We start from the raw sequence: 10,000 nt of genomic DNA on the forward strand, positions 1-10,000 counted from the left end.
CTTCTTGGTCCAAGGCCAAGGTCAGAGATAACGGCTTGGACTCCTCCAAGGAGGGGCATGGTTTCCCTGCCTCCACCGCATTTAAGGCAGCCTTATATCCCTTTTCCAAGAAGGGAAAGGCTCTGGTAGGAGAGGCCACGAAGGAGGGAAGCTTCTACTCAAGGCGGGCACCTTTGAGTCAGTGAAGCCCCTCTCTTTCAACGAGCTCGATAGTAACGTCTAAGCTTTACTATGGTAAAAAACTATGACCTCCGGCTCCATCTCATCCTTTAAGGCTGGCTCCTTCCTAAGACAGGCATAGCAGTCCGGATAAAAATCTTTGTTGGGCCAAAATTCCACTTCTTCCAAGGGAATTGCTCCCAACTTTTCTGAGATCACGATCTCCCCGGTTGTCATTGGCATGTGTTCAGCATACCTCCAAGGATTGGTATTCGAGCACAAGGGAAGATCCTTCCCGGTGAGCCGCTTCTGGGGCCCACGTGATGCTGCAAGTCTATGTAACTGCAGTTTCATTGCAGCTTCCTTATCATCATTCTTCCTTTGAATTTGTTGGATCATCTCAACAATGGAAGAAAGAGTCCTTCCCAGTTCATCTGGGATAACAGACGATGTAGAAGGAACCGGTTCTGCGTCCGGAACCAATGTAACCGACACTTCGTTGATTTCTTGCTCTTCTACTTGAGGAGTCAGAAACAGCTCCTCCTCCTGACCTCCTCCTAGAAGGTCCTTCTCAGTAGAATCCGACACCTCCAACGTCCTATCATCCACTTGGATGTCTTGAAAGGCGGTTGAGACTTCAGAATCTACCAGATTCAGGGCAATTGGTATCTCCACTTAAGTGGGAGATGATTGCATCAGCCGATGCTTTAGGGAAAAGGTAGGCCCTCATCTTCTCATTTGGAAGGTAGGGACTTGAGGTGTTTTTTTGAAGACCCCTCACCCAGGATCGTAACGTTTTCCTGGCAGCATCCCTTGACTCCGTTGACTTAGGGTCGTCAAAAGCCTCGGTAATCAGGTTAGAACAAACTGTACAAACCTAAGGGTCCCAATAGCGGAGAACACCTCTGGAGGCTGTGCATGCTGCGTGCCTCCTGCAATAATGATGTCCACAGAAGTTCTTACTGCGGACATTACAGAACACACTCCCGCACTTCGTATGGTCCTCCTGTAAAGAGAAGAAAATCCATGATTATCAAGTGAAGGCTTTTCACTTATATTGAAACATTTAGCTTATATAGGAAAGCTATAAAAGAAAGAAGGAAAGACACATACTTGTATTTCCTGTTCAGTCAATTGCTGTAACCTCCCAAAATATTAAAACTAAGGTTAATTCTCTACTAGAATACCTTATGTAATTTCCTAAACGAAAATTTAATGTGTAGTTTTAATATACGGGATTGAAAGAATACAGAAAGAACTCACTTTCTATATAAAGTACGGTCTCAACAAAAGGCTGTACAAGATAACATTAAGTATGATGAAGAACATTAGTGTTATCACAAACTCTGTACAGCAGTTTCTATTAATGCAGTGTGTACTACACTACGAATATAGCAACTACTGTACATCGCATGTTATTGTGCCGGCCGGCATCTACCCCTTTATAGATCAAAGATATACTATCTTTAACTAATAGCTGGCAGCCCACTGATTCGGGACTGTGTGCCAGCCGGATATCATTGCCAGCCGACGGCTGAAAAGACTAAAACCCGGCTGCCGGCCTCTAATCGTAGCGGCCAGCGAATTCGTGCTGTGATTCCACTGCCGGCCGGCAAAGGTAATAAAAACATGCTGCCGACAATAGCCAAGAATCAGAGAACCTCTACCTTCCCGGCTGTCGGCTGTCAAGCCTGCAGCCGGGATAGGGGGGCAACACAATAGTCAGAGAAAAAGTATTGATGTAAGGTTATAGGGCGGCATGCCGTACGACCTTCCATCCAGAAAAAATGAACTTATGGAAGGGGAGAATGTAACATTAAGGCTTCCAAAGAATCCATAGTCTGCTGGGCTCTACCGACGGACATGGAAGGGAGACCAAAGGAGGTCTGGGGTTCACTCTGCAAAGAATAAAGGGTCTCTGCCGGCCGACACGTAGTACCGGCCGGCAGACAGCTGAGCCTGTCCTCCATCCCAACCTATACTAGGTACGGAAGTAGGGCTACTGCTAAAAGAAAATAAAAGAAAGAGAGGTGGGGAAGGGATAAGGGTTCTATAGACTTCGTTCTAGCAGAAGACACACTCAGCCGTTAGGGAAGCTCATTCTAACCAAGAGTTGTCTATTAGGGAGGAAGATTGGCAATACTTGCTAACCTCCTCCCAACCAGAACAAAGTTAGGTGAAGTTATTTCGCCGGGCAACAGAGAAAACTCATTCTCTAGCCCGAGAATAACAACACAGGACAGTCTGCTAGGTAACTAGAGGAAGGAATCATCTCGTACAGAATCCTTCCAACATGGACTAGGGAAGCAAAGCTTCCTGTGTCCGCCCCTAACCTAGCAAAGGAGACCCTTTCTCTATGCTAAGACGAAGCAGACCACAGACTAGAAACTCTGATGTTCTGCCCTAAGCCAAAAAACCAGACACTCTGGTTATCAGGTCAGGAGAGACATATCCTAGAATAGTTATACTTGAATTATTATACAGATAGAACCACTAGGATTAAGCCGAAGGCTTACAGAGGGAGAGAGGGATTAAACTTAGCCTCCGGAGGAGAAAAAGAACAATCGGGGATGTGCGAAAGTATACTACTGTACCTAGAATACTAGACTAGGTGCGGTGAGAATCGATTACTTAAATCACCGAAACTCGCTCGTATACAATCATGGAAAAAAAACTTCAACAATATCTTACATGTATAAAATATTTGCCTATAGCTTCAATAAAATAGCACTCTGAAAAACTTATACCATGCATGAAAGTACTAGTGCCAGACGTCTAGGCTACGAGCCTCGTGAAAGGTAGGATCGGTAGCTCGACCCGTGTCGAATTCACCGAGCTAACACTGACCGAACAATGTAAGCATTTCTAGAGTAGCTAAATAGCAAAATTATTAAAGCGTAACAAACCGGGAACGTCACTCTAGCTAACTAACAGACACGTAAGAGCGAGTGATAGCATCCAGGATGCTTCCGGTAGGCAACAGCTCTTGTTTACGTTAAAATCACTTTTGATTTAATTTAAAACGACAAGAGCCTACATTTATACATAGTAAAGATAATACTCAACTTCCTAGAGGCAGAAGAGGCCGGAGAAGTCATCAAAATGTTGGTTCTAGCGCCTTCATCAGATACACACTGGAAACGGAATAAGAGAGATGCCTTATGAGCAGCTCCCTCATCACTCTCGTTTCAGATTCTTGTCACTATTCCCCCTCAAAGTGTTAATACTGCTCGGGGCGAATATAGCTATGTGACGTGTCAAGAATACAGTCATCAGCAGCTATTGCCTTGCCCTCCCTGATCTTAGCTTGGGTAGAGAGTGGGCTTGGGCGCTGATCATATGTATTTATGGCAAGGGTCTAGGTATATAAGTCCCTGCTTTGAACATGGTGAAAGGGTTTGGGTCTCACCGTGATCAGCGAAGCTGTACTACAGTAGCCAGAGCAACCCCTACTAGGTTGGCTTGCTCTGAACGATCAGACAAATGTCTCCAAGCATCACCAATCTGCGGTGGCCACCGTGGTGATGAAAACTGGGCAAACCTCAGACATAAATAAGGACACGTCTGATGCCTTTACCCTGCAGTGGACTAGAAACAGCTGCATTTGTTGTTGAGCTGTTGTTATATCTATACATATATAGACCTACATATATATAATACATTATAATATATACGAAAGAGAGCTATGATCTAGACATTCTTCATTATACATTGTGTTGAGTCATGCAATTATTTATTCTTCAAAATCCGAGAATCATTATTTCTGCGTAATGGGAAAATCCATCGACATTGATATACTGGTATGGAAAATGTAATTATTATCTTCACTGAGGAAACGTAATCAAGGTTGATAATGAGGTCGTTTGAACTTAATGTTGAAGATTTAAGGAGCTATTCTCTCTCTCTCTCTCTCTCTCTCTCTCTCTCTCTCTCTCTCTCTCTCTCTCTCTCTCTCTCTCTCCAGGGAGGGCCAGACAATGCCTGCTGATAACTCAGTAGGTAGACTTATAGGTTTCCCTAAACCCACCATCTTTAGCTTACATGGATGGTGAGGTTGCGGACGCTAAAGAAACTAACGAGCTCGAGCTTGATTCGAACCCTAGTCTGGCGATCAATATGCTGATATAATGATGTCAACAGTAGTTAGAGAAATCCAATAGAAAATGAAATAAAAGATAATGAATGAAGAAAAATAGGATAGAAATTAAAGTAAAATAGGTAACATCAACTCGTTCAGCGGCATTGCCAGACCTATGACAGCTCGATCTCTCCCCATCCCCCGGGGCGGTGGGAGGGGAGGATGTAGTCATTCCCTATTGAGAGGGGGTACCCCTAGAGGTTCACTTGGAAACCATAATCATTCATAAATTGCTAAAACCTCTGTGTTGTAGTCAGGGAAGGGGAGGGAGGGGAAAGGGTTGAATCAGTGTGTGTGCGTGTGTGCATATCTATGTAGATACATATATCAGTTTTGACGGATCAAATGCCCGAGTGCTATACATTAGCCTTGTAACCGAACTTGTTGCTTATGCAGATGATGCTACTCTCTTTTCATGAATTTTATCTTCAAATGTAGACGCATGGTTGCGGAATCCTTTAATAGAGGTCTAGTTTAAATTGGTGAAATTTTGCAAATCATGAAGGATGTAGATAAAAAAAAAAAAACAGGGGCTCCTCTGCATACAGATCTTTGCATTGCCAATGTCTCTTTCACAATGAACAAGAAATTAAGCATATTTAGAAAGTTTTTGTAAGATTTTTGGTGATCAATCTTTCCTTTAATTCTATCATGTTTTGAGTATATTTATTGTCTAGTCTTGGGCCTGCAGACTCGAATCCGTTTTTTTTTTTTTTTTAACAAACTTTCTCTCTATTAAATACTTTATCCCTGATGCGGCTATTAATCTCTTGCACCTTCATTCAGTCACTTTTCTGTGCATCCAGCATTCAAGTGATCATAATTCTTACCAACCTTTGCATTCAGATCTTTGATATTGTACCATCATGTACAAAGTACTAGATATGCAGTTAATTATGATAGTCTTGCCTTCTCCACCATATGGTTGATACTGAAGTACATTAAACTATTGTTATCTTTATGGTGTAGTGTATGGTGGGTTGATATAGGCAGTCATCTTCGTAAGAGGCAATAAATGTCTCCACTTTTCCCTCACTACTCCAATAATTGTTTATATTTACAGAATACCTTATCTTACCGACAGACAATTGCCTATTTTCTTATTCAAAACATGTGATAAAATCCATGTGAAAATTTGCTTTGGAAACAAAACTATGGCTGTTGAAATTCTCCGAATTGATTTCTCCATTGAGATTTCACCCGATTTTCCAAAAATGGTTTTGATTAGTTTTGTATTTTATAAAGGTAAATCTTCTACCATTCGAGGATGAGCTGTATCCCAAAAAAAAGTTATGTAAAGTTCTTTATTGTTTTCCTAAAAGTAAAATTTCGGTTCAAGAAACTGATATGCATCTCAAAGAGCTATGTAAATTACTTTATTGTTTGTTTTTTTAATACGATTTTAGTTAAATAAATTGAGCCTTATCCCAGAAATAAGTTATGTTAATTACTGTATTGTTTTCTTTAAAGTAAGATTTTAGTTGAAGAAATTGAGCCGTATCTCAAAAAGTTATGTAAATTACTTTATAGTTTTCTTGAAAATTGGATTTTAGTTAAAGAAATTGAGCCGTCTTCCACAAAAGTTATATAAATTACTTTTTTTTTCTTGAAAATAATATTTTAGTTGAAGAAATTGAGCCATATACCACAAAAGTTATGTAAATTACTTTATGTTTTTTTTTTTTTTTTTTTTTTTTAATTTAGCCGTATCCCAAAAGAGTTTTGTATATTACTTTATCAATTTTTTGGAAATTAGGATTCCGGTTAAAAGAAATTTAGTCGTATCTCAAAAAGTTATGCTAACTAACTTATTATTTTCTTCAAAACGAGATTTTAGTTAAAGATATTGATCCATATCACAAAAGGTTATTTTGATTACTGTATGGTTTTCTGGATAGTAGGATTTTGGTTGAAGAAATTGAGCCGTTTCCTTTATAAGTTATGTAAATTACTTTATTGTTTTCTTGAAAGTAGGCTTTTGGTAAAAAAAAAATTTAGCCGCTGCTCAGAAGGAATACAATTTGCCATCATTTTTTTTTTCTCTGCGAACAAGAATATTACAATACCGATCGCTATTCTAGTGTACAATTGACTTTTTTTTTAGGAGCAGATTAATATACCCAGTTGAGATTAAATAACGAATGTTTTTAGGAATACTATTAGTATTATTCATGTTCCTTTTGATGTTGAACAGGCATACATAAGTCTCTTTTTATAGTTTATATATGAAATATCTGTTTTAATGTTACTTTTATAAATATATTTCATTCTAAATGTTTATTACTTCTCACGTATCGTATTTATTCCCTTATTTCCTACTTTCAAGAAAACAATAAAGTAAATTATTTACTTATTTAAACAAAATCCTAATTTCAAGAACGCAATATAATAATTTTCATAACTTTTTGGGATACAAAATAACTTCTTTAACCGAAATCCTATTTCCAAGAAAACAATACAGTAATTTACATAATTTTTTATGGATTCTGCTCAATTTCTTCACCCAAAATCTTACTACACAAAAAATAACAAATTAACAAATTTTTTGGGGGTTACTGCTCAATTTATTTAACAAAAATACTACCTTCAAGAAAACAATAAAGTAATTAACATAACTTTTTAGGAAATGGATCAATTTCTTGAACCAAAATCCAACTTTCAATAAAACAATGAAGTTATTAACATAACGTTTTGGGATACGGCTCAATTTCTTTATCCAAAATCCTACTTTTAAGAAAACAATGAAGTTATTTACATAACCTTTAGAATTTACATACGTTTTTGGGACACAGCTAAATTTCTTTATCCAAAACCCTACTTTCAAGAAAACAAAAATGTTATTTATATAACTTTTAACATAACTTTTTGGGATATTGCTCAGTTTCTTTACCAAAAACCCTTTTTTTAAAAAACAATAAAGCTATTAACATAACTTTCTGGGTTACTCCTAAATTTCTTTAACCAAAATCCTACTTTCAAAATAACAATAAAGTATTTAACATAACTTTTTGGGATACGGCTGAATATCTTAATCCAAAATCCTTCTTTCAAGAAAACAATAGTGATTTACATAACTTTTCCGAATATGGCTCAATTTCTTTAACCAAAATCCTACTTGTATGAAAACACAAAAGTAATTTACACAATTTTTAGGATACGGCTCAATTTCTTTAAACGAAATTCTACTTTCAAGAAACAAATAAAGTAATTAACATAAGTTTTTGGGGATACTGCTCAATTTCTTTGATTAAAATCCTACTTTCAAGAAAACAATAAAGTAATTAACATACCTTTTTGGTATACTGTTTCATTTCTTTAACCAGAATCTTACTTTCAAGAAATCAATAATGTAATTAACATACATTTTTGTGTTACGGTTCATTTTTTTAGCTAAAATCCTACTTTCAAGAAAAGTAATATACATAACTTTTTGGGATACTGCTCAATTTCTTTAACCAATATCCTACTTTCAAGAAAACAATAAAGTAATTTACAAATCCTTTTGGGATATGGCTCAGTTTCTTTAACCAAAATCCTACTTTCAAGAAAACAATAAAGTAATTTACCTAACTTTTGGGGATACTGCTCAATATATTTTAACCAAAATCCTACTTTTAAGAAAACAATATAGTAATTTACATAACTTTTTAGGATAGGGCTTCATTTCTTTTAACAAAAATCCTACTTGCAATAAAATAATAAAGTAATTTACATAGCTTTTTAGAATACGGATCAATTTATTCAACCAAAATCTTACTTGCCAAAACAAATAAAGTAATTTACATAACTTTTCGGGATACGGCTCAATTTCTTTTAACAAAAATACTACTTTAAAGAAAATAGCGTAGAAATTCACATAACCTTTGGAGATAAAGATCAAATTCTTTATCTAAAATCCTTCTTTCAAAAAAAAATAATAAAGTAATTTAAAAATATTTTGGATACGGCTCAATTTATTTAACCAAAATCCTTCTTTCAGAAAGAAATAAAGTTATTTACATAGCTTTTAGGGATACAGCTCAATTTATTTAACCAAAATCCTACTTTTAAGCAAATAGTAAAGTCATTTATGAAATTTTTAGTAATGCGGCTTGATTTCTTTATCAAAAATTCTACTGTCAAAATATCAATAAAGTAATTTACAATTCTTTTTAGGATATGGATCAATTTCTTTACCCAAAATCGCATTTTTATGAAAATATTACAGTAAGTTACATAACTTTTAAGGATAAAGATTTTTTTTTTAACTAAAATATTACTTTAAAAAAAACAATCAAGGAATTTGCATAATTTTTAAGGATACAGCTTAATTTATTTTACCAAAATACTACTCTCAAAACAACAAGAAATGTACAAAAGTTTTAGGGATATGGCTAATTTTTTTTTTTACCAAAAGCCTACTTTCAAGAAAACAATAAAGTAATTTACATAACTTATAAAGGGAAACGGCTCAATTTCTTTAACCAAAATCCTACTATCCAGAAAACCATACAGTAATCAAAATAACCTTTTGTGATATGGATCAATATCTTTAACTAAAATCTCGTTTGAAGAAAATAATAAGTTAGTTAGCATAACTTTTTGAGATACGACTAAATTTCTTTTAACCGGAATTCTACTTTCCAAAAAAATGATAAAGTAATATACAAAACTCTTTTGGGATACGGCTAAATTAAAAAAAAAAAAAAAAAAAAAAAAAAAAAACATAAAGTAATTTACATAACTTTTTTTTGGGATACAGCTCATCCTCGAATGGTAGAAGATTTACCTTTATAAAATACAAAACTAATCAAAACCACTTTTGGAAAATCGGGTGAAATCTCAATGGAGAAATCAATTCGGAGAATTTCAACAGCCATAGTTTTGTTTCCAAAGCAAATTTTCACATGGATTTTATCACATGTTTTGAATAAGAAAATAGGCAATTGTCTGTCGGTAAGATAAGGTATTCTGTAAATATAAACAATTATTGGAGTAGTGAGGGAAAAGTGGAGACATTTATTGCCTCTTACGAAGATGACTGCCTATATCAACCCACCATACACTACACCATAAAGATAACAATAGTTTAATGTACTTCAGTATCAACCATATGGTGGAGAAGGCAAGACTATCATAATTAACTGCATATCTAGTACTTTGTACATGATGGTACAATATCAAAGATCTGAATGCAAAGGTTGGTAAGAATTATGATCACTTGAATGCTGGATGCACAGAAAACTGACTGAATGAAGGTGCAAGAGATTAATAGCCGCATCAGGGATAAAGTATTTAATAGAGAGAAAGTTTGTTAAAAAAAAAAAAAACGGATTCGAGTCTGCAGGCCCAAGACTAGACAATAAATATACTCAAAACATGATAGAATTAAAGGAAAGATTGATCACCAAAAATCTTACAAAAACTTTCTAAATATGCTTAATTTCTTGTTCATTGTGAAAGAGACATTGGCAATGCAAAGATCTGTATGCAGAGGAGCCCCTGTTTTTTTTTTTTTTATCTACATCCTTCATGATTTGCAAAATTTCACCAATTTAAACTAGACCTCTATTAAAGGATTCCGCAACCATGCGTCTACATTTGAAGATAAAATTCATGAAAAGAGAGTAGCATCATCTGCATAAGCAACAAGTTCGGTTACAAGGCTAATGTATAGCACTCGGGCATTCGATCCGTCAAAACTGATATATGTATCTACATAGA

The sequence above is a fragment of the Palaemon carinicauda genome, chromosome 32 (genome assembly GCF_036898095.1).
Source record: "Palaemon carinicauda isolate YSFRI2023 chromosome 32, ASM3689809v2, whole genome shotgun sequence".
NCBI classification, from domain to species: domain Eukaryota; kingdom Metazoa; phylum Arthropoda; class Malacostraca; order Decapoda; family Palaemonidae; genus Palaemon; species Palaemon carinicauda.